This window comes from Xiphophorus couchianus, chromosome 11, assembly GCF_001444195.1.
Source record: "Xiphophorus couchianus chromosome 11, X_couchianus-1.0, whole genome shotgun sequence".
NCBI lineage: Eukaryota > Metazoa > Chordata > Actinopteri > Cyprinodontiformes > Poeciliidae > Xiphophorus > Xiphophorus couchianus.
This window is the reverse complement of record NC_040238.1, coordinates 13,025,569-13,052,238: the sequence shown is the minus strand read 5'-3', so window position 1 is coordinate 13,052,238 and position 26,670 is coordinate 13,025,569. Positions and strand designations below refer to the sequence as shown.

Sequence of the window (26,670 nt, the reverse complement as noted above, 5' to 3'; positions counted from 1 at the left end):
GTCGCCTCTCATTCCAGATGAGCAGCGCATATTTACGGTGAGCTGTGGTGTGGGCAGAAATGACTTGGTGAGTTTTAAGCAGTGGGAGAAAACACCGTCAGCAGGGCCAGAGAGATGGTAAAGGTAAAAAAAAAATCCAAAAAACAAACGCGTTCTTCAAAAAAAAAAAAAGAAAAAAGAAACAAGACATGAAGAATGACTTAAGGTCAGCCAGAAATGCAGTAGATTTGAATCCCTTAATGCCCTGGAACACTGACTGTAACAGCACTTTTTTTTTTTGTAAATAGACATGATGTTCTCATAAAGAAGCTGACCTCTAGTGGACGCCTCATATTCACGGGGGGTCAGAGACGACAAACACCTGTGAAAACCTGAAATGAGCAAACACTGAGAACCCTTCCAAAAAGAACCAACTGCCTGTTTTCCCTTCAGATATTTTGACACCTTCACACAAATCTTTCATTTCATCAGTATATTTCAATTCAATTCAAATTCAAAAATACTTTATTGATCCCAACGGGAAACTAAATAACTTCACTGATCATATGGCACACCTTTGAAGATGATCTATTTCGTGTTTTTATATGCATAGATCATGTGGGTTCTTGGTATTTGTCATAGATTTTGCAACAGCAGTCTCATGAAAAATAGATTTATTGAGGAAAACAATGTGCTCGGTACTTACTTTCCCCACAATGTACAGTATGTAATCCACTCTGGTCGTATAGACATATCAATGCATAACTGATGAAATATTTGAAAGAGAAAAGAGAAAGCAGGAAAGAAAGAGGGAAAAGGAAAAAGCAGAAACCACGACCACATGAAGCAAATTAACCCTGATGAATTAGCCATTGTCAATGGCTGTTTTGAGTCCTCAGGGGCCGATTTGTTACGAATAAAGAAAATGTAATAGCAGTTGAGCTCGCCTGAAAAGATTGCATTCAGCTTTCAGGTTTTAATGCTTGAAGGATGTGGTCTGCAAACTGAATTTTAATTCTTAATGTCACCTTCACAGAGGGCATGAATGGAGGACGCAGACTGAGCTCACTTTCATGACAACATGCGTCATGTATGAAATGTCACGATCCCTTTCTATGTCCAGACAGTTCCCATTCAACAGATTTAATACTCTTTAATACAGCCCCAGGTAAACAGTGCAAATGTCTTGGGGATGAAAAATCTGTTGGTTCCCTTCCAGATTACGACTGGTTCTGATTTTCCACTTTCAAATGTTTCAAATCCATTTTAAAAACAAAAAGCAACCTGAATAAATACAAAAACCTGTTTTCAGATAATAATTTCATTCTGTCTAAACCAGCCAGGGTCCATTTGAATATGCTGCTAAACCCATTTACTTCATCAGGTTTGGGTTTAACTGATTATGCTGCAGCATCATGGTGGGATTTAAGTCCAGACATTGACTAGGCCACTATTCCAGGCGTGCTTGGGATTATTGTCTTCATGCATGACCTGAGCGTGCTAAAAATCTAGAACTGATGGCCAATTTCTGGATCAGAACAGAATATATGGTTCTATTACTTGTTTGTCCAGGACCTGACAAAGTAGCCCCCCCCGCCCCCCCTCATTAATCTAACACCACTATGTTTGACTATCAGGCTAATATTCAGTTCTTAAATGCTGTGCTAGTTTTATGTCAGATGAAACACAAATCTGCCAAAAAACATCCACATCATCTTATTTTTTCCCAAATGCCTTGGGGATTTATTCATTTATTTTTTTAATCTTTTATTTTTGTGTGAAACGGGCCTTTGTGTTGTTTCAGGACAGTGGTGTTGTTTTTCTTCTTGATATGTTATTGATATCATTTTTGCTCAGTCTTTTTCTGATTATTGACTCAAGAATTCATACCTGAAGTAAGGAAAATAAGAGTGTCTTTGCCTACTTCATGTTCCAGTTCAGTGATTTCCCATTTCTATAGATCTGGCAGTGATTATACCTCGGTGTGGTTAATGAAATTGAACTCTGCTTGCTAAAATAAAGGGTCAGTCATGTTAAAACAAATCATGATTTTAAAGGAGCAGTGACAACATTTTCCACATACACTGTTATCCTTTGCTGTATTTTCTACAGTTAAATACCACAAAATGCCCAGTAAAACTACCATAAGACATCTTTACAAGTAGTTACTGTAATTTGCATTGCATTATGGGTATAGTACATAGTATTACAGTAACTTACTGTATGTTTTGAATTTGCAGTAATTTACTGTTTACACATTACAGTAGTGGTTCTGTACTTATAATATACAGTAAGAATTATATTTGATTTCCAACCTGCTTCATCGTGGTTCCCTGTTTCTGTATTTTTACTCCTTTAGTGGTTAACATATTTTTAAGGCAGAAAGAGAGCATGTACTTTTGTTTTTTTCACATCCTAGCTAACATTAACATGCAGTTTATCTAGCTACGTCATCAAGCGTGGCTTCACTTCCAACTGTTTTCTGATGACGTTTGTTTTAAACTCCGAAGCTTTTTCCCTCCAAGTGCAGCTCTGTCTCCGTGCTGTGGGCTCACACTGCTTCAGCTCTTCAAGACAGGTAAAAAAACACTTCTTAGAAAACTGTTTGAAGCCAAAACCTAGTCTGGAAATGTACATTTTAGATGGAGTTAACGTAGCTTATAGCATCATGCTATAATGCTATAACTTAGCATTATAGCATGAGCTGGTTTGTGCTGGTTAACCTGGTAACATAACGTTACCTTTACGTTACTAACTCTGGTGTTTTATATAACTGGCATATTGCAACGTTATAAGTTACGTGTCTGTAAATGAGGTGAAAGAAAGGAAAATATGATGTTGTTATTTTTTGAGCTGGTTCGGAATTAACGTTAGCTAAGGTGCTAATTTTACCGTTGAAGGTTTTAGCTTGACTTTTGCCGCTTAATCTTCCTCGGGCGGCTTTGGGTTGAGATGAGCTCAGTGCTGAGTGTCTGTTAGCATTGTTGCTACATCCTTTGTCGAACAATATAACCTTAACTGATAATTGATCCCCCCGCCCCCCCCTTTTTTTTTTTTTTTTTTTACATCTAATGACTGTTCATTTGTTTAAACCATGATCTTGCAAATGTTAAAAGTGCAGATTAGCTACGTAGGTCAGCAAGGATGAATTTCTAACTTTGTTCTTTTTTTTCTTTTCTTCAGATGACCTTTTTTTTTAACTCCCAAGCTTTTTCCCTCCAAGTGGCTCTGCAGTTCTGTCCTGCTGACTGCTAACATAGCTTCATCTCTTCAAAAGACAAGACAACAGGTAAAAAGACAGCTCTTCAAACATATTTGAAGCCACAAAATAGTCTGGAAATGTAGAGGAGCAGCTAACCTAATCTATAACTTTGAGCTTGCTACAGCTGGTTAGCCTGCTAAAGTACCATTACATCTCCAACATAGTGTATAAGAGTCTGTAAATGAGGACAAAGGTGAAAAACATTAAAGTAGTTTCTGTTATTTTTTGAGTTGGTTCAGCCACAGTGGCAGGTGGACAAAAAAGTTAATTTCCAACCCTGGTTACACATAAGGACTGTTCACAGGTTTAAACCATGATCCTGCAAATTTAAAGTTAAGTCAGTACTAACAGGTGCAACTATGCACAGGTGTAAATTCTGCAGCATTTGTACTTCAGAATTTACAGAATTTTGTAGTCATGTGAAGAAACATCAACACAGAGCTAATTATCGGTTTGCATGTGGAATAGAGCAATGTCCTGCTTCCTTCAGAACATTTTCTGCATTCAGGTCCCACATGCACAGGAGTCACCGCCATTGCAGAAGTCAGACTGAACACTTGTGGAATGTAATGCTTTAAAAAATGCATTTAGCCCCACAAACTGTCATTCACATCCGCTGTTTCAGAGTGGTAGCAGGATGTAGGGGTAAAGTCTAGTCTAATCTCCGGGATGAGGTTCTCAAAAACCTGTTGTAATCTGGGTGAACTGGCCCTTTAAATATAAATTACTACCAGTAATTCATATTTAAGAGAGTATTCCTTTTATGTTTTAAAGGTATCTTCCACCAAGATGTCTGTTGAAATGGAAATGACCTTACCCACTACACCAAGGGTAATCATGCTTGGTAAGAGGAATATTTTCTATCACTATAATTTTTTCATAGCAATGTATGTAATTGTTATGGTAGTCTGTACTTTTACTCACTAGCGTTAGCCTGACAAGGGTTTGTCTATTTTAGGAAATAGCTTGATGTCTGCAACCCGGTGGATGGTCAGTATGGAGGAGAAGGTATTTTTCGAGCCTGAGCAACTACATGACTTTGCCAGCGTCCTTGCTGTCTTTTTTGGGTCATATTATGTCTTCAATCTGGAGTATCAGGAGTCAGCATCCACCACGCTGGAGATGATACAATGGCAAGTACTCTACACCAAGCCATTTATGAATTAAATTTAATGACAGTTTGACTGATGATGAAGAACCATAGCTGATTGCTGTATTGTACGTCTTCATTAAAAAATACAATTAATATATTTTATTTCTGTTAAAAGATTCTTTGTGAGGATCAATCCAGATGTTGGTACCAAATGCACAGCCAAAGTCGGTACAAGCCGCAAGACGGGAAGTCTTGTCAAGAGGAAAGTAGTCAGTGTCAACTCCCGGATCACCACCTTCTTCCAACAACTTGCTGAATTTGAATGGAGGACTTCCAACTAGGTAAGTATTTTACCAAATGTAAATGTTTATTATTTTGTTGTCTTTTCCTCCTATCTTGCATGCTCTGACTTTACTTTAGCCTTTTTAATCTGATTTTAATGATTATTTATAAATGCCATGTGATTCCTACACAATAGCCCTTTAGAGTAGCCTGCATCTTTTCTGTGTCCGTGGTAAAAAGTGGATGTCGCTGCATCTCTTAATAAATCACAGAAATGTATAAGTGTGTGGTCGTTTAAGTGTGGTGTATTTTTATACTATGCAGTTTTCAGTTTATTAGGCACACCTTTGCAGTAATCCGTCAGCACCAACAAAATGACTAAAAAGATTGTTGTACTTCATCGTCCCCTTGGGGACATTTGTAGTACACAATCTTTTGAATTACTGAAGACTGACTGACTGCTTTTTCCATAAACAATCCAAAAACCTGAAGTGAAGCCAGTCCTGCTCATTCTTTATGCAGCTTCTATTATCACTTCAGTCCAATTGATTTTTTTTTTAAAACAAATTATCAACTTAATGCTGCTTTATGACAAAGATTTTGTGCATGTGAACATTGTCACTTCAGCTTAATTTGTCAACTTACTGTCGATTTGAAAATGTAGATAACTTCCTGACCATCTCATGACCTCCCACATTGTCTGTCTTATTCTTTACAGTTCAGCTTCCACAAGATGGATCCCACTGCTTTTGTTTGACGAATGGAATAAAAGATCTTCTGATGTAGGAAATGTGTTCTATGGTTTTGTTGTTTTACAGCACATTATATTGTATTGTGACATTGTTTTTTATGACATTGCGAATATGTAAATGGATTTTATTTCTACAAATCTGCTGAAAATAAATACCTGTTATACTTGGACTAAAATTTCTTTTATGAAATTTTTCGGTTTATGGTAAAATATTCTTATCTTAAAGAAATGTAAACTTTAATTTACAGTAAAACTCTGACATTATGTTGTGAAACACGTTTACAGTAGACCAGCTTTACTATAAAATACAATTACTGTATTATACTAGAAACTACATTTACAGTAATGCAGTTATAACTGTAAAGCACACTCACAGTAAAAATTAACTGTGAAATATCATAACAGTAAAGGTACTGTAGAATGGTAATTACAGTAACTTACTGGCAACAGTGTTGCCAGTAAGTTACTGTAAAATTACAATAAAAGGTCTAACAGTGTAGGGCCAGGTTGCTTAGGATGGTTTAATAAATTCAATCATCATTTACAGACTGCATTTTGTGTCTATTCGGGGTCTCTCTCTCTCTGACATCACCATCAGTATGTGAAACTGAAAAATTTAAATATGACAGAAAAGCAAAAAGACAAGACGTTTGTAATGGGGCAAATGCTTTTTCACTGAAGGTTTCATAAGCTGGATCAAGCTGGAGTGCATGTAATTGAATCTGAATATGTTTTTTTGACTAAATATATGAATGAACGCAAACTGGATCCATTTGTCTTGAATACATCCTTCAATTGTATTCAAAAACACTTTGTGTATCAAAAGAGAAAAACGAATTATTGTCATAGCTCGAACCATACAGCACTCCTTTTAAACTCCTCTGGGATTCAGAGTCATGGTGCAGGTATCACCTCAGATTTTAGATGCTATTAGCTGTTCCCAGCTGTACAAACATGAAAAAGATAGTGAATGAAACACGAGAGGCGCAATTCTAGAAATAAATAAACTAAATCCGGTATGATTATTGTCCTGTTCTCATCCAACAGCGTTTCGGAGTCATCAGACTCATACCAATAAAACAAACACTCTTCTGTAGGACGAGTCTGAAAACACGGTCCTTACGAAGCTGCTCATCCCACTGTAAAGCTCCGGTACGATCTGCGACCGAGTTCATGTCCTGGTGTCACTTTGCCGCTGCATATTTAGTGGAAGACATCCAGATAAACTGGAGCAGAGTCCTGGCCTCTGGGAAGCCGTTTCAAAACCACCGTGTCACACTAAATCAGTCAAATCCCAACCGCACGGCGCGAAAATGGGACAAGAGGAGTCAGATGGAGCTCAGTGGTCACTTAGCGGAAACTGACCTAAATGTGAATGAACGGGGAGGAGGCCTCATTATGGAAGCCCATGAGTGTCATGAAGCACGGGTTTCTGAAAACGGCAAACACTGTGGGAAAACAAAGTAAAATGTCTAAGATTACAACTGCATTCCAAACTCTCACCGGCAAAATCCGTCCCTGTGTCAGCACACACACCCCACACACACACTGCGATTTCAATGATTTATAAACTCATTCTGCGCAAGCATCAGCTCCATGTTTGACGAACATCCACAGCAGCACATTTATTTGCAATCAAAGCCGAGCCCTCCCGCCTCCCCCCTCCGTCCCCGCCGCCTTTGGCATTCACACAAACATATACGCTCAGTCACAGATGGCAGCCGCAGTGACCTTGGAAGCAAGCAGGCGATCCATTTGGAAAAGTGGGAAAGTGCTTTATCACTGGTTGAGCTCTGGACGTGACAAACCCGCCGTCTGCCAGCAGGAGGGCGATTGATTTTTCAAGAGGGTAAACAAAATCTCGCTCAGAGTTTTTTTTCTCCCTTTTCTCCCGTTCCTGTTCAAGCCCCAAAATATCAACAAATGGAAGAAAGTCAAACTGTGCTGCATATTTTAAACAAACCAGAGGAACAGACACAAAGAAATATTTCTTGCTACTTTACAAGTAACATTTTTAACACTGTAAAATAAATCCAACGAAGTTGGGGATTTTCCACACTCTTGGTGAAATGTTTTAACTTTGCCTTTCACAGTCTGATTCTGTTTCATGAGTCTGAAGCCAATAACCGCGTCCCACCACCTTACATTATCACAGTGAGCTGACAGCAGCACATTGTCATAACGTTGTAATATAGTTATTACACTTGCTAAGCATAAACAGCTGCAAAATGTCATTATTTACAGGCTCCCTGCACATTTTATATTTAGGATCTCCAGATTTTTCCAAACGTCTCATTTTTTAAAATTTTATTTTATAATCCAACTATGAAATGTGGTTTGTTGATATTTTCACATGGTTTGTGGTTTTTTGTCAGCATGCTCCAAGCAATAAAAGCTCGTGAATTGTGTAGTTCATCGTCAGAGCCACACACTCGAATTGGGGGACATTAAGCTGCATCACAGGAAGAATTTTGTTTTTCACATTAATGTGAGGTAAGAAGAAACTCCACTCGGATTTCTTATATTTTCCTCGTCTCGCCTTCTCTTGTTCAGGTGACAGTGCGATCTCATTTTCTTGAAGTACATCTCGTTCTTGTTTTGTCACGATGTCATGTCTCATTCTATTCTATCAATCCTATTACCCGATGCTAGGAGGTCAACTGTTTATTTCTTTTTTGTTGTTGTTTTTTCACATCTTGAGATAAAATCTAAATATCTGCTTACTGTGATGACAAATTCAAACAGTCTTGAGATTACAAATTCTCTTGTTGTTGGAGCGGAAGATCCCAAATCTGATCTGCTGGGGAAACTTTCAGAATCTCATTATTTTATGATGACATCATTTTTTTATTCAGAATTTTAACTTGAGGTTTTCAAAAGTGCACATCTAAAACAAAAACATAAATTCCAAGCTGCTGAGTCCAGACTATGCAGAGTCCTCTCTCAATTTGCATTTTTTAAAAATAAAAAACAGAACCAGTTTGGTGCCAGTTTCCATATTAACTTGGTCAGGGAATCAGTTTCATTCTTTCCTGCTAAACCTGCAGAGCTTTGGGCCTGATCTCCAGTCAGCCTGTCAACAGTGAGTTCTTCCCTTTAGATATTTTGACACCTTCATGCAAACTTTCCAAAACTTCCCATTCCTGCACACTGTAGCCACAGGGCATTACCCATAGTTCACAGCGTCGTGACGTGAAACACGGAGCAAACAGGTGGAGCCTGAAGGTGGCAAAAAAAAGAAATAAGATTACAAGCGAGTCTGAAACACAGCTGCCTGCTTATATATTTAGCATGAACTCTGTCTCAGAGAAGGATTGCATCAGTTTCAAGAACGTTCTGATCAGATCTGATTCAACTTCAGGATGCAACCAGTGACATCCAAGCTAACGTCTAGATGGCAAACAGCAGGGAGTTTCCAGGTTACAGCAATCTGAACTCCTTCTGTCTTTACTGCTCATCATTTAACAAAGAAATATAAAAAGATATGCTTTTATTATCCTGAACTTTCAGTTCTTCTTTGCTACACTGGATGTTTTACAGTGTTTCAATAAAACTAAACACATGTAGACAAAAAAATAGATCTAATCTTAGTACATTTGGATTACTTAGCTGGACATATTGTAGTTCTGGCTTGGTAATTGCAGATTTGTTCCAGCATTTATGCTTTGTGCTTGATCCATTTATTATATGCATTTGTCATAGTAAACAAATATACGCATTCATTTTGTGAGTGTTTATGCATACATTTTGCATTATTAACACTGAATATGACACATCGTTAGAGACGTTAAAGAGCCAATACGGTGGTCCTACCAGTCTGCATCGATGCAGATGGCATTGGACGCTTTGACTAGGACAGTCTCAGAACTATTGTGAGCACGGAAGCAAGACTGAAAGACCTCGGACGAGTGGCTGCTTAAATGATGAAGCGGCTTTTTCAGAAACCTTGCTGATGAATGGAAGGTCGGAAATGAGTCTGTAAACATACAACGGCAAAACAAAAGTTTCATAACCTCCTGGACTCTCAGTTTCCATTTCATCTTGTCGTCGTCTCGGCATTTCCTGACTGTGTCAGTGAGGAAAGTTTGCCTTCACGGTTTCCAACCTGCATGCAGCAGCTGATCACTGCTGCTGGTGGGGACAACTGCCTGCCTTTCCAAGTGATTATGTCAGATGAATGAATGTGTCGTCTTCCATCATCTCAGTTGGTTAACGGAGGAGCGCCGCTGCACCTAGCCTCCTCAAAGGTCCATCTCCTGGACTGAGGAGCCGGCAGATTGTTTTATTCATCAGTCACCACCAGGCAGGTGGACCAGCACTGAGCCGACAGCTGAAGTTTCTTCTCTCCATTCTTTAAGTCGCTAAATTCATCAGTGGACGGCCAGACGTGCTGATACGAGATGACACGTCGACTAAAACACTATTAATCCAGACGTGGAATTAATCATAATTCCCCTCGCCATTCTGAATGCAGCTGATAGTTCATTTAAGTCATAATACCCTGAATTATTCATATTTCCTTTCATAGGAGTAATTTCTCTCTGAATTATTGAATTTCACAATTCTTCCACGCTCTGCCAGATTGGCTTCGTAATGCAGAAAGTGTGCCTTAAGCAATTCATGTGTCATTTCCCCCCCCCCCTTTTCAAACGAGCCAGTCGTACAAGATTCATCTCCGTTTGAATTTCTGTTGCCACTCTGAATAATGCGATGAGTCATCGTTCACAGGATTAGGGAAATATTTCACTTTGGCTTTTGTCTCGCCGCTTCGCCGCATGCTCACACACGGTCGACTGCTGCCGAGGCGCTCACCTGCGCCGCCTTCTCAAATGCAATTCTCTTTTCTTTTCTTTTTTTCACAGCTAAATCAAACTATATTAAAACTTTTGAATTTTTTTTCTTCACAATATGTGTACACCACTAAAAGAATGGAAAATGATCAAACAGAGATCAAACTGTAGCTGTAGAGCCTCATTGCATGTTGTGGTTGTGCAAACTAACTGATGCTTGACAAAATTCAGTTTTCAGGACTCAAAGACATTTGCCATTAACTTTCAGTGACTCTGGTAAACTTGAAGTTCAGGGTCCAGATGTCTTCATAGAGTTTCCATGACATCTGTTCATTCACACCCTTCACATGAAGCAGCGGATTTCAGAAAGATGTGAGAAAAAATTTAAGATGTAAGTTAGGAGAAGAGGACAGAAAAATTCCCCACAACATTTATGCCAATGAAATCCTTTGACACGGCGAAGACAGCGATTAGTAACTGGAGGCAACAGTAGCTTCACAAAACTGGATGTTTGTCTAGAATTTATGGCAAACACAAAACAAAAGCCTGAAGAGTACAAAGGGGCACACACTGATTAAACCTCTGCATGTGACAATCCCTCTAATTGTTTAAGTTTCTGGAACGGACAGTAGATTTTCATGGCAGAAGTATTTTCTTCCAAAGGAAAAAAAAAAAAATCACAAAATCCTGGGTAAGAATCTGTTATTGTCTGGAAAACAAAGTATGAATACCCACAATGAAACATGGTGGTGGCAGCATCATGAACTGGGATGGAAATTAGGTTTTGTTCTCGTCAAGGTGAATGAAATTGAACAGGTACAGAAACAATTGGTACTCTGCTAAAAAAAAAAAAAGAGAACATAACAAGGGATTTCATTTGCATCCAAATGCACAAAAAAATAATTTCATCAGAAAATTAAAATGATAGGACAAAGAGTGCCGATACTAAACAAAATAAGGGCATTAGAGAAAAGGATAAAGTGCCATTTCATTTCGAAATGACTGTTGGCATCAAATCTGTGTTAAAATCTGCAATCAGTAATTGCTGCTCACATAACAGAGGCGTGATAACAACCACAGATTCAGATTTTTGTTGCCCTTTAGTTCAGATACGGGACGGCCTTTATCTCCTGCTGGCTTTATCTCGGCCCCAACAGCAAGTTGTGGTTGGAGTTCAGACCTGGACGGTGATGCAATAGATCTGGTCAGGCTGCAGCCAGCAGGTTATAAATCAAACCTGCAGCGGAGAGCCGCACCTCTCCTCATTCCTTACCAGAAGACCTTGGAGCCGACATCAGTTTATTCTTTACTTTGTGGAGACAAACTTGACTGACTAACATGATGACGGACGTTCTTTGGTTTAATTACTCAAAAAGCAGCGGTAGCCCCCACAGATTTAGTGCATTAAGAACATTCCAGCTCAGAGGGCCCATTGTAGCATCAGGTACTCCAAGCCTCCATGGACACAAGCAGGAGGCCATCACCCAGAGCTTCGCCAAAGCTAAGTAAACCTAAGTAAATTACAGTCATTGGACTCAGAGCCAAAATCTAATTCTCTTTCTGGCATCTTTGTGCCAAATGACCGTAATTAGCATACACGTAATTTGTTTACAGATCTCCAGTCCTGATGCCTGACTATGCCTGTATTTTCAAGCACCATACACCCCACAGAGGCCTGGATGGTATTCTGGTGCATCTGCTCCTCTGCTTTTCACCATCCTTCTGTTTCGACATCTTTGCTGGGATTGTATGAGTCTGAGTGAAAGAAAAAAACAAACAAAACAAAAAAAACCCACACATTTAAATTTTCTCATGTTCAACTAGCAGCAGATTGATCTCAAATCCTAAGAAAACGTCACATTTAAACCGAGCAAAGGCTTAAGGTTTCATTAAACATCCAGAGTTGCATGTTTCTGATGAAACTAAGATTGAAAAGTTTGGCCTTAGTGGGTCAACATTAAATAAAATCAGCTTTTTTGAGTTTTATATCTTGTTTTAATGTTATTTCCCCCAAAACACACCTGGAGTGTTGCCCTGACTGTTTCATGCCTGTTTGAGAAATCCTTTAAAAACTGCGGCTCCTCGGCTTCCAAGCTTCTGCCTCACAGAGCAGCCCTGCCCCACAGCTCCCTCACTCAGCTCCTTCAGACTAGCCAGCAGCAATTAGCAAATGCCTGGTGGAACTGCGTATCTGCTGAGCTCATTATAGGAGCTACTTCTCAGTGCACAACGCTGGTATAAACGTTGTTAAACTGTTAATAGAGGAGCTATGTTGTGATGACTTCCTGAAGGCGGCGATTCAGAAAGAGCAGGAGCTTCTTAAAGAGACAGAGACCCAATTTCAAGGCGTTAAACGAGGAAGTGAAATTACTTTTAAGTCATATTTGCTATAAATGGCATCTTTATAACAACTGATGTTAGCAGTTGCTTGGTTATGCTATAAAATGGTGGAATAGATAGATGGACTTTCTAATTTAAATAAAGTTTTTAAAAAAAAAAACTTTAAATAAAAGAGAGAAAACATTTCTATTGTTTATGTGAAAATGAAGTTCAAAAACATGCTAGTCTCTTTCTAGCTAGCATGTAGCTCCTTAGATGCTAAACCACAGGGAGTGAACATTTTGAGCCTATCTTTGGTGAAAAACAAAACACAAGGCAAATCTGAATAAATGAAAGCTGAGTGAACCTAATTAAAGCAAGAGTGTAAAAACCAAACAAAGAAGCAGTGAGAAAAAAAACACAAAACCCAAAAGCAGATTGCAGTGACTGCAGACCGCAGACTCTGACGAGATGAGCAGAAACAATGAGAAGCCCTTCTGCTCCAACAACACATACAACCTGCTCCTTTAGCAAATCTGACAGTATTGTTCAGCTCTCAGAGAATCTCTTAGGAATGTTTAATACAAAGACAGCAAGAATAAACTGGTAAACACAGAAGAAAGAAAGATGATAGTCCTCCTACACAAAGCGTCGCACGAATTCAAGAAACATAAGCACCAGAAAAAGTCATCTGCCCTGAGCCGCTTATTTGGCCTTTCTAGCTCCAGTTATTGGAGCTATTTTTATTAAAAAATAATAATAATTAACATGAGCTGAACAAAAAGAAACTGTTTGAATGAGAGGAAGCGTGGATGAAAAGGCAAGACAGTTGTTTCTCAGAATGCCTGGCTGTGAGAAGCTGCACTCAGTATGAATGTGAATGATGCTTAACCCCTGGGAGCGAGCCGTCATGTCAGACACAACCAGCGCGTTGGCAAAACCTCCAGACAGATCCCCGAGCTGGCAGCGAACACGAGGCAGCCAGCACAGGTGATCCTGGCTGCCTCCTATTCTAATAATGTATTCCTCATCATAGAGAATTACACGCTCGTTCTCATCATTATTCAGTGGACCTTTTGTGCACCAACCTGTTTGTGAATATTTCGTGGAACATCACTAATTTATTTGCAGAAAAGTTGCCTGTTCCTGGATTTTCTGATATTTGAAGTTACATTTAGGCGCAAAGCTACTTGACATGCTAATGGTTAGCGACTGGCTGTACCCCAAGACCAGAGACAAGACTTGAAATGTTAACTTCTGTTAACGTGCCAAGACGATTTCCACTGGGCGTATTGATGCATATTAAAGTGTTTTTAAAATCCGTCTGAAAACTTGTATTTTCCTCATTGTCCTTCGACGCAACCGAGGCGTGATTTTACTCAATCTGTTTTATTGCCATTGATCTCATCTGTCTAACTACGTTTGTTTTTTATGCTTTCTTTATCTTATTTATCTATTACTGATATTCAGCACTTTGTTTCAGTTGCGGGTTGTGATAAAGCGCTTTATAAATGAAGTTGTTGATGATGATTGTATATGAAATACTAAAATAAAGGAGTTATAGGCATTTTAAGAAAGGGTCTCAAATATTCATGGATTTTAGACATTCACAGGCAGTTGTGGTCCCTGACGCCCTGCAAATACCAGAAGCCCATTCTTCTCAAACTGCTACGAAATGTTTAAATAATGTACATTAAAACCCCTGGCTGCACGGTGGTGTAATTGGCAGAAGGTCCTGGGTTCAAATCCCAGCCTGGGGTCTTTCTGCATGGAGTTTGCATGTTGTCCTCATCCTGACACTCCAGTTTCATCCCACAGTCCAAAAACGAGACTGCAGGTTAACTGTCCTCTCTAAAATGCCCTTAGGTATGAGTGCAAGTATTGCTGGACGTTCGTGTGACAGACCAACACAAAGTGGGACGTCATAGTGAAGCTCAGTGTGCATTTACATTCAGTCTAATGTCAAGATACCACTGGGTGTAATATTTACAAAAAAACAACAGAAAACTGGCCAGCTGCTCATAAAGTATATAAAGCAAAGTATTAAAAAGGTTTAATAAAGCAGTTTGATAAAAACCTGTAAGACAATTCTTTTACATTAATTCACTGTTCAGTATGAATATTCCCATTTCTACCCAAGGCTTGGTTGTCTTATTAATATTAGCCTTAAAGGAACAATATAACACAGACAATATTCCTGGTTTTACCTTCAGGGGATTCCAGCAGACATCAACATATTGAAAAGTGTTATTAGATTCGCAAAAAAATATTTTCCCCCTAACTTAAGAGGGATTCATGGGGAGTCAGTTCAAGTGAAAGTCATGTTATCTTAAATGACCAGAACTCCGTGGTCTGCAGCAACCGTAACCTGATCTGCTGGCCGGTAAGTTGAATTGTGGGTAATGTTGATGTCGTGCTTTAATAAGGAAGAATGACAATCAAACAAAAGGGCCTTTTGTGTATTTATAAAAGTGACTGTTGTATACTTATAAAAACTTTCTGTGGTTAGGACTGTTTGAGGTGGGTTTTAGTCAAATAGAGTGAAAGAACACTAAATTTTGTAGTTTTTGTTTTCAAGAAAACATTCTAAATAAGCAAAATATTACACTTTTTGACAATATGGATATATGTAGCAAGCTGTCTAGTTAGTCTTATCTGAAAGGTTTGAAGAATACTTGAAAACTCGCAGCACATAAAACATTCCCATCTTTTTGTGTTTAAGTGTTAATATATAGTCATTTGAATATATTTCTTATTTTGTTCAAAAGGAGCCTAACTCATCGACAGTTGAATGAATTCATGCAGTCATCTTAGAAATATGAAGCAAGAATTAAGGCAAACTATATAAAGTGCTTTTAAAAAAATCCTTACATTTTGTAAGTTTTTCAAACAGTCTGGAAAAACCATTCAGGTTATCAAACCTGAAGAACCCTAAAGAGAAGAATTTACTTCAACATACACAAAGTTCTGCTGGCCCATTCCTTCATTTGTTCTATATAAAGTGAAAAGCAGAACTTGAGTAACACACTCCAAAGGGAACTCCTCCCTGATTCTCTAAGCAGGAATTGTTCACCCAGTTGTGCGGATCTCACAACGTTAAAGGTTAAGAAATATAACCTCCTTGAAGCTGAGCATCACTGTGGTTAGCTAGCTCTGTTTTAATGTCTGAAATCTGATTGGTGGTCACTCGACATCTGAAGGTCTGCTGCAGTGTCTGGCACCAAGACATAAGCAGCAGATTCTGGAGGTCCATCTTGTCTGTCCAGAATATTCGCTCTGCTGCCCCAGTTACAACAAACTCTGATTTACAATGCATCTTGAAACCTTTCCGTCAGAACAAACATCAACTTCTGTAGCAATCGGAGTAAGCTTTGTCTATTGACCACACAAACCACCCTTCACTCCCCATCTGCATCAAAGAGCCTTTACAGCACATGACCCTGCTGCAAGTTCACCACTGTTTCTTCCTTGGAAAATCCACAGTAGTTATTGAAGCCATCATCATGAAGCCATCACAGTTCGACCCTCGTTAAACTCTCCAATCCTGCCACCTGCACACTTCTACTGCTTGTAATGTGTCAACTTTGGGGACAATATGCATTTACTGCCTGTATCCTACCTGATAAAAATTGCCATGATGTAAATAATGTCAGAGTTAAGAACTGCACTAATCAAAGGTCATTATATTATGCAAAAATCATGCATGAGGTACATCACTCTGGACCGTCCATGATGGCAGCATGTTGGATCAGCTCTGTTTTTTCCTGCTCTGATTTGTTCTGTCTGTAGACAATTACTCCTTCTGGTTTTGGATGCTGTACAGCTGGAAGGATTTTTGCTCTTACTAATTACTGTCAGATAGTTGCTATGATGTGCAACCGTGGCAACGATGTGTTTCTTTTAGACAACCAAGAGCAGCTGATTAGCATCTCAAAAGCTCAAATATCAGCCGGCTGGGGAAACAGATAACTCAATGGTAGAGCAGGTGCACCACTTATAGAGGCTTCAGTCCACAATGCTGCTGGTCCAGGTTCGATTCCTGGCGCTAGACCGTCAACTGATGGACAAGGTCCTGTGAAATATCATCTCTGCTGCCTGGATATTAAGCTGTTAGCATGTCAGCACAGTTATCTATGACAGTCATGAAACTGCCATACAGCAACAGTGTCTTCAGGCAGAGGCTTCTTTACAACCGTTGCAAGACTGACTGGTACAGGAGATGCTTCCTATCCAAAGCTTCACCATCCACGACTCCTTGTCATGAGTTATGGCATTTCATTTCCTTTGGGATAAATGAAGTTTTTCTTGTAACTGAATTGAAATGTCATAAAAATCAAACAAGCTTGGAAAGACAAACAGGAGAAGAAGAAGAGCTTATAATTTCAACAACTTTTGAGTGTGGTATCTTTGCCGTCGTTCTTTCAAGCAGGATTTGAATTTGCGGAGCCAGATTAGAGACCAGATAATATGCACAAGCACATACCTGTCCTATGCTTGACATTCTTCAAACTGATTGAGACTTTCACCTTTTCCAGCATGATCAAGGACCACACCAGTGGCTTGGCCATTGAATATCAAACATCTAATAATGCCTTAACAGCTGGTGAATAACAATCATTCGTAATACAGGAACATTTATTCTATTAGTTAAGTTTTCTTCACATAAGTATTCTTCTCTAAAAAGATTACAACACAAACTCTTAACTTTTGTTTAGTGGTGTAGCCAAGGACAAGTTACCCATCTTGACTAAGCAACAAGACATAAAATATATTTTTAAAAGTTGACTGCACAAGACAAAATTAAGGAAAAATACATCATGTAGAACGAGTTCCAATGCAGTGCTAGATTGAATGATGCATGTAGGGTGCATCTGCCATCCCAGAAATCAATTCCTCTTATGAGGCTAGTTTAAACATTTTGCATTAGAGCTGAATAAATAGGAGGAGATTAGCATACTTTGGGTTGCAGTGGACGCTCAGTGAGTTAATGAATTCACACAAAGCAGATGAACTATGGCAGATCCATATACTAATGACAGGTTTGTTGTTTTGTTTCATGTTTTGCAGATTGGTAATGCTCCAACAGGCAGCTGGGCTTCACTTTACGCCTTTCTCTCTGACAGAAATAGCTTTAGATAATGTTTCTCTCAATAGGTCGTTGTAAGGTAGAATTTGCCGGTGGTGCGGAGGGAAGGACGGACGGATATGGAGCGGAGGGGTGTTTGTGTGAGCGAGGGATAAGCAGGGTTGGAGACGTGACAAGAAAAGGGATCAATCAGAGGAACGAAGGCGATAGGAAGGAAGAAAATCCCAACCCTAGAAGAGACGGTTGCTTCACAGCCAGTCATTCTCCAACTCCAACATAAATGTGGATGATGGATGGTGGCGAGACGGGAGCTGGTGAAGAATCAGACCTCAGAGTGTGTGTGCTGACTGGGCTGTCGTCTTATCAATAAAGCTCAAACTCTCCTTTTCCTTCAATGTTTTCGCACTGGCAGAGAATTTATTTTGCAAAACAAAAAGGACATTTTTATCCTCAAAGGAAACAGTTTTTGGTATCTATAAAGGGTTCAATGCATTGGTAAAAAATGTATATCATATACGTGGTAGTGTATAGGGAATACGTTTTGATTCGGTTTTATTATCTCTGGTGTTCCTTTTTGCAGAAACAAACTAATACAATAGAGAATAATCACAGATTTAATGGCAACCTAGATTATTTTTTTAAATTTATTTTCTCATAGAACATACCACTGGCTCAGAGGTTTTCATTTTTGCTCTGCTATTTGTTCGCAGATTTCAACAGGAAGTTTGGTCCCTAAATGCCACAAATACTGGGGTCCACTGCAGTCTAAATTATTCTTCTCCATGGAAAGACATCCTGACCCAATAAATAAAAATAAACTGAATATAGTCTGAATTCTATATTACTTTTTGTTGTCTCGCCTCATACAGTGCACCAGTTTCTGAAATTAAACCTGGTGAGCTAGATTTTAAAACGTTTGACTTTATTTAACATAGAGCTTTGTACAACAGATCTATTTCCACTACGCTGTGCAACGCGAACACAATGTGGTCTCATTTTATCAAACACAAATGCTGCTTGAAATGCTCACAAATACCAGCTGAGTTCATATCAGTGAGTTCTCTACAAACGACCAACTTTCAGGTTGTGGCAACGCATTTTTCCAAAACAGAAATTAGTCAAGGTTATTTCATGATTTAACAATGGGGGAAGTAGTTATTTAGCCAGGGTGCATTTAGGAAATTCTTGCTTAATAAATGAAATCAGTTGAAAACATTTTCAGTTCTGCATTCACTGTGAGGGGCCACACGGGATATAATTTCCTTTCACTTTGAGAAGTCTTGAGGTTTTTTTTTTTTACTTTTTGCGACTGCAGTTGCTTCAGCCTAAAATAAGATTTGCAAGAATGACAGATCAACAGACTGAAATAGACGAAGAGTCGTTACACACATGTACAATGACAAATAAAGAAGAGCCTGGCTCCAGGACGGCGTGCAGCAGACGGTGTGACTGCTGCAGGTAGTCTGTGAGCTGCTGTTGCATTATCAGCACGCTGCGTTTCTTTTATCTGCTGAAATCTCATCACACAGAAGAAGCTGCAGTCATCACCTTCTGTTTCTGCTGCATGACCACTTCCTTTGCAATTTAACAGATAGCTCTGTCTGAGGGAAAAGCCAGAGAGTGCAAATAAGAGGATGACAAATGGCTTCAGGCTCCATGATCGCATCTCTTCGATTGAAAAACTCATTTGTATGACAATGAGGACGTCCTGCTGGAGTATTCCTCTGACTACGTTCCGTGCAGCAAACAAGCACTTTCTCCACCAGTGAACTGTCGTTGCAATTAGATTCCCATCTAATGCGGCTGCTCCCGTCAGGAAATGTGCAGAAATGACAAGATTCCTTTTTTTCAAAACGCCGATTCTGTCGGCAGACATTAGCCTCCGTGGGTGACGTGTGCTTCGGTTTGAAGAGCTGCCCCCGATCGGCTGATAAAGGTCACGTTTTTGACAAGCTGTAATAAAAAGATTCCTGTTGCTGAGAACGAAGCAAACAGTGATTTTGATGTACCCGTCTCAGATGATTAGTTATTGATAAAGTCATTATGTTCTCTTGCATCAGTCATGCTGCGTATGCTTATGATAAATGACATGATGTCAAACAGGAGGAGTCTGTTTTTAGCCGAGTGATGAATGGCAGGAGCCATTTCCTGTACACCGTGTCTGATTATCCTCTGAATCGATTCACTCATGCTGTCAGGTGGCTCCACTGCGCTTTGAGCTCATAATTTATAAAAACAACATCAACATCACTGTCAGTTACTCTTGTGATTTTACAACCCAGATCTGTTCACTCTTTGAAGATTTGAAGTAGCTAACTAACATTTTCTTCATCTGATCATCAACAATAACAAATAATTCCTCCTATCCACCTTATGATACAATCAAAACAATTTATTTAGATAAACTTTTTTTTTTTTCTCACTGTGTAAACTTATTCAGTCCCAATATGGACTGGAAGGCCACTCGGCAAGGGAGAGACCATGATACTCAGACTGCATGAAAGCTGATTTAGAAGTGCACACGGGGACAGACTGATTTCTGGAGACGTGTCTTGTGGTTTGATCGAACTGAAGAGGAACTGTTTGACCATTAACGACCAATTGTTACGTTTTGAGGAAAAGTGGGGACGCTCGCCAGCCTGGGAACACCATCCCAATTCTGAAGTACAGAGGAGGCGGTGTTATGTTACGGTACACAGAACAGAGGCCATAAGGAAAGAAAACTTTTGGAAATATTAAAAGAGGCGTCTAAAAACACCAGGCAAACAGTTAAAGCTCTATAGTCTTCTTTATAGATGATGACTCTAAGCATGCAGCCATCCATCCGTTTTAATCTCAGCCCAGTAGAAACTTTTGCAGAGCTGAAAAGTTGTGTATGAGTTCCACTTGTTCCTTTACGAGGAGTGAAAACTATAGTGAGAACATGTGAAAGAAAACTACCGGTAAGTAAAAAGTAAGTTTGATCCAAGTCAAACAAGAAAATATATGTAAACTTCTGACTTTGAAATAAAAAAAATAAAATAAAAAAAAATCTGTGCAGCAAACAGATCTAATTGTTGCAATCCTTACTGAACTAAAACTATTTAGCTGGTCTAAATTAGAATAATGAAGGCAAAAAGGGTGCTTTTATAATACTGATAAATATCTTGTTTTACCTTTCTATGTATTTAATGAGCCACGTAAGATTAAAAGGTGCAATGAAATAAATTTGTATTAGATCAAAAAACCTGCCGTTTGTCCTGTTTGCTTGATGCTTTATATTAACACACTGTAACTAAACGCCAAAGTTTAATGTTGTGTTGATTATTTCAAATTTTCAGCTTTGACCTAAAACGTGAACCTAGTCTCACTTCCACAGCATGATCTGCTACGAGCTGCTTTCTGCATCACAACAGCAGCGAGTCATTGAACCGACGCTGGTGTTTCCGGTGTGTTTGGTGAACTCGGTCAGTGAGGTGAGAATAAAGTCAAAGCACCGAGAGATACGATTCTGAACAGGCCTAAAGAGTAGAAACAAAGAAACAGGGCGAGTGCAAAGCCTGGACTTCTCCTAATTCTCGGTATTCGTGGATCTTTAAGGCGACAAAGAGCAAAGAGGCCACAACTTATCAATTAGAGGTTCACTAAATGCCAACATTTACGCCCAGGAAGAAACAAATGCAGCATTGCTGGGCTCGATTTCCACCATTACAGATCCACTGGGTGATTCCCACAGAAAAGATTCCAAACAGGTTCATTGATTGCTCTTTTTAGTGATTGAAATGTGAAAAGATTAAATCCTTAAATGAATATTTAATTATTCTTTTTAATAACGCAAAGATAGAAACAAATAGTCAATTCTTCATTTTAACCTTTAAAAAAGCAAGACAATGTAATTAGATGATGAGCACATGTGTTCCAGAAATATGCTCCATATCGTGGTGTCTAACTAAGAATGGGCCGACTGAGGCTGATTAGAGGGATATCAGGGCCTCGCAGCAGGGTAAGCACATTTTTACACTAGAACTACAAAACAATCAATAGAAAATATTTAAATTCATTCTACAGTAACCAAATAGACCATTAGTTGTGACATGTAGATGTATTTAGCCCCTTTATTCTGATACTCCTAAATATAATCCAGTGCAACCAAATGTCTTCAGAAGTCACCCAATCAGGGAGCAGATTAGAGGTTAAATCAAGCTGAGGGTGATTTCATCTCAGTTTGCGGTCTCAAGGGTTTGTTAGAGAACATCAGAGAACAGTATGATGGAAACCAATGAACATACCAGAACATATATTGACTACTGTTGAGCAGTGCATGTTTGTCTATGAATTGTTCAAGTCTCTTATTAAAAAGTTTTTCTAGAGTTTTAGAGAAGTGAGGGAGGAGAGAGTCAGGCCTGTAATTTGTGAAGAGGCGATTATTGCCAGTTTTGTACATTGTTACGATCTTTGCTATTTTCATTGTGTTTGGAAGGATAAACTACAAATGTAAGTTGATGGTTCAGCGAAACGCTCAATCGCCCATTTTAACACCAAATCTGATCCAGGTTGGGTGTCTCTGAACACAAAATCTGGCTCCAGTGGGCCACCGTACAATACCGGGTTCTTCAGCGCGAACCATGACGTCAGCTGTGGCGTCGGCCCATGGGCTCGTCATGCTGCAGACAAACAAACAAGCCGCAGAGGTCAGGGCATCTGCCATCCTGCTACTACGCTCTTTTCCAGTGTTGTTGTTGTTGCATACTAACTTCCCAAAACGGATGGTAGCGGGTGTCAGGCTCTCATCTCTGATCCTGTTCTAGAATGAGAGTTGGTTCTGTGGTAACACTAACAGAGGCTCTCCATCCGGTCTAAGAACAAACAAAAATTAGTTTCTAGATGTGCAAAAAGCAACTCAAAACACAGAAAATCCATTCTACCAATTATTGACTCAGTGGGTTGAACATAAATGCAGGCCACATTTTTCAGATTCTTTTATTTGCAAAACATTTTATTGCAATAGGAGTGACAGATGACGCTCCTTCACTTTTTACAGCATGACTGGATGTTTTTGGCGACCAAAACTGTTTCAAACTGCAACATTTTTGTCCTAATTGTAAGCAAGTGGAGACGTCCAGCAGCTTTCATTTAGCTAGACCACCGGCACTCTGCAGAAACAGGTGGAGGAGGGGTTAGCATTGAACAACGCTGGCCGGGTTTGATTCACACAACCGGAGAAAACTCCAGTCCTTTAAGCAGCTTCTCTGGCGAATCATTACAATCACTTTCTGCCGCAGAAAGAGAAGATTTCCGTAACATGTCGACACCATGAACTTACAACGTCTACCTGCAAAGCGAATTAAACACAAAGCATGTGACCTACATGTTCTAAAACCGATAATTAGTGTCTGATTGGTGCGGTGTGCTGTGGAGTCACAGAGCAGGCTTTTATTGCGCTGCATGGATTTATGAAGGCTGACAGAAGCAGTAAACAGCTGCACTGCAGCAGGGTGCCACATCCGCTCCGACCCTGTTACATATTTCAGAAGGAGAAGCTTTATGCCACCGGAGCGGACGGCTTGTTTTGACACGTAGCTCATACGACCATGGATAGTCACAGGCGGCTTCCTGACGAAGGCTGCAGCCTGCCGGAGGAAACACTGGATGCTTGGGAAACGGCTCCCGGTTCAAGCTGCAGTGACGGCGGCACAGCCAGCCGAGCTCTCTCCACATACCACTTATGAATCCACTAACAAGGCTTTCCTTTTTTTTTTCTGCTCAGGCCTGTTCCGTCTTCATTTTCTCTCTTTCAGGGGGATTTCAGGGTTTGGTGTAATGGGTCACCAAACCACCCAGGGAGATCCTCCTGCTTGTTAGAAGAGGAATTTTTCTTGGAGCAAAAAAAGCACAGGAATGTTTCGAAAACTTTGTCAGCCACGAAAAGCAAAAACTTCACAGTGTAAACTGGCTGCTTATCATGTTTTATTTAAAGCATAAATACATCACAGCATTTCTGCGAGGGTTCACTGAGGAGATGAAGCTTTATCAGGGATGTTGTGCAGAAGTTTCATGAAGATAAAATAGACCATTTCAGAGCAGAGAACCAAAGTAAGCAGATAAAATAACCCAGGCTCAATTTAACGCAGAGAGTCAGCAATGGATCACAACTACAAAATCCTAATATATACTGATTTGTGATACAGATGCGTGGGACCTCAACGCAAAAATGTGGTTGTTGTTTTTTCAGATGCTATCCAGAGATTGTTTCAGCTTTCTCTTTTGCTTCCCCCGAACAACCAGAACAAATCAAAATCCTCTCAGACACCATTAGAGCTTTCTGAAGCAGCAATTCCCCGTGATGTGATTCACATGCAAATTATGGATGATCTAACTAATTTTAATGCTTTTCTTATGATTCACATCCAACGGGAATTTGCTTGAGACAAGGGTTGTCGGAGAAATGATGTCCTTGTCAAAACAGAATGACTGGAATACTAAAGCTCCCACAGCATATCTTATCTTATTTTAGAGCCACAAAACAGAAAAGAAATACATTTTACCGTGGTTTTTTTTTTCCAATAGAAAACAATATCTGATATCCGTTGATCACTTTATTGAACCAAAGCCATTGAAGCTGCATATCTACATTTCTTGTCTGAGCCAAATAAACATATGACTGTGTTTCAGTATTTCAACTTCCCTTCCAGCCACCAGCTGCACACTATATTAGCGTCTACAGAATAATATTACAACTACTACATTACTGTTATTCAGTTACTGCCTCTTAAATAAACCATGGACTTGTGTGTTAAAGTAACTGAGACTTTCAGCTGTTTCCATTCACTTTTACTATGTTTTACACAACCACTACATGAAATACTGATAAAAAGTATCGTCTTGACGGTTTCTAGGTGAAATAAGAGTGATATTATGCACTAAAGTAACAAATGTTGGTCAGAACTGGAGCAGAAACTACATCTGTCTGAATAAAACCGAAATGTTTGTTTTCTTCTTATTTTATTTTTTTTTCATAAATGTGTCTTTACCATTCTAAAGACTTAAAAGTGTTGGTTAAGATGCTGGTTTGTTCCGTCTCTAAGCTACCGATCTCAAACATTTCCCTCATTTCCTGCTAATTATCAAATAAAATGATATTAAAAAAATCACCCTTTTCTGCTCTCAGTCTGGAGCTGCAGATTTTAGCATCATTTTTTCTTCACATCATGCATCAGAGTTTGGATGAATGTTTACGGAAAACATTCATCCATAATGTTTTCACTTTGCTGCATTCTCAGCTGAAAGCCCAAGCACAAATAAAAAGAATGATGCCGCCAATGATTTGTGCTGATTTTAACATTGTGTAATCACTCTTATGCTAACACTTCACCTAACCCCCAGAACTACACATGATTAAGAAATAACATTTTCCAGCCCAGTCTTTTACCCCGTGCAGTCTGCCTCTACTCTTTCTGACCTCCTTAATTACAGAAATCCATCTGACTTCTCACAGGTAATGTAAAAGTCAAAACACTCATTATATATTTATAACCAGGAGCCAAAAGGGGAAAAAAAACAGCCTCACTTAAACCTTAAAGTGGAATATAGGAGCTGAAGTTGTAAAAAGTGTTCATCTTATTATTGTGCCTTCTCAGGGAGTCTGCCTGGGTTTGGAGGGTGGGTGTGACATGGATGACAACTCTACATTCCCTATGCTAACACAAGCATCACCAGGGTGAATTTACAGTCCATCTCTGCTGTTCGCTCTCTGCAGGGGCTCCCCTCCATAAAAATTTAACTGAGAAAGAAAAAAAAAAAAAAAAAGGGAGCAGCTTCCTGTCGTGCAGAGGGCACGTTATTCACCCTTGGATTCTGTCAAAGCACAAGCCAAGTTTATCACTTCCTCCCAGGCTCTTCCCAGGCCATCTCACTCGGTTACAGTGATGAATGGATATGCCAGTTAAATGTTACAGCAAAATACTTCATGTATCAGAATGAGATGAGGTTCAAGTGTAAGCCAGAGACCCAAGGGCAGGGAGAAGGATGAACACTTTGTGAAAATAAACTCATTATCAAACAGAATAATAATCTGTGATCACTGTGCTCCTGGTTTGGCCTAAGGCATGCATACTAATTGATGATCGCAGCCCAGAGACCCAAACCCAGGGGAACACTTTTAATATATGTTGTGTTGAATTGCTCCATTCATTAAAATTCCTCACTCAGAGGAAGGAGCGTTTTGTTTCCAGTTTAATAGATGTTGTGTAATAACGAGAAATCAGCAATTCCTAAATGTCGTGTTGTGGTGAGACTTAAATGTTAACTAATCAATTCCTCTGTGTGGTGTTACGCAACAGAGGCAGGAAACCACTGCTGGCTACAGATGGCTCTTTCAGTCCTCAGCTCTCTGTTTTCAGAACCAAACGCTTGTTTTTGGTCTTAATTGCTTTAAGAGTCGGTCCATCATCCTCTGAAATGATCTTTCTAAAAACCTTCTGTGATGCCCAGGTTATGATGAAACCCAAAGTACACATCAAAAAGCAAGACTTTCTTTCTGACTAATATCAGATATAATTCAATAAGCTGGTCCCACAATCAGCCTTCAGTCTATTTTTTCCATCCATCCAACTTATTGGACTCTGTCTGCATGGAGCTTACATCCTCTCCCATGTTCATATGTGGGTTCTTTCCAGGTACTCCAACTTCCTGTGATGGAACAAAAATTATGACCTGTCCTGTGTGTCTGTGTTACCCTGAGGACTATGACCTTTCGAAGGTACACTCCAGAAAGGTCACTAGTAGGCCCAAAGACAACTGGAGACAGGTATCCTCATCCTGCAAGGGTTAGCACGAAGAAACAGGAGATGAGGGATCAGAAAAACTCCACAACAAAAAATAAAATCCCCCACAAAAATATTCTGATATGTCATTCAGTTGTTACTTTGTGAACAAATAGAGGCAGCGCTTCCTTTCATAAGTGTGTTGTATTTTGAACGAGGGATCAGAATAGGACAGAAAATGAAAAGCGAACAAACACAGCAAACGATTTTGAGAAAAAGAAACTTCAAAACTACTCCACATTGGGAGTAAAAATGTGTTAGCTTACAACAAAAGCATTCACCAAAAAAGCACTATAAGTAACTCTGC

General features: G+C 39.4%; 1 protein-coding gene and 1 long non-coding RNA gene across 14 annotated transcripts in view; one reads left to right on the top strand and one right to left on the bottom strand.

Moving 5' to 3' along the window:
- Window positions 1-26,670, bottom strand: part of ncam1a (neural cell adhesion molecule 1a) — a 295,827-nt gene that overhangs the window by 137,730 nt on the left and 131,427 nt on the right. The gene's annotated exons all lie outside the window — the stretch shown is intronic.
- Window positions 2,291-4,374, top strand: LOC114152652 (uncharacterized). The gene is made up of 3 exons (XR_003597197.1): window positions 2,291-3,268; window positions 4,016-4,085; window positions 4,200-4,374. It is a non-coding gene; the product is annotated as an uncharacterized LOC114152652 (long non-coding RNA).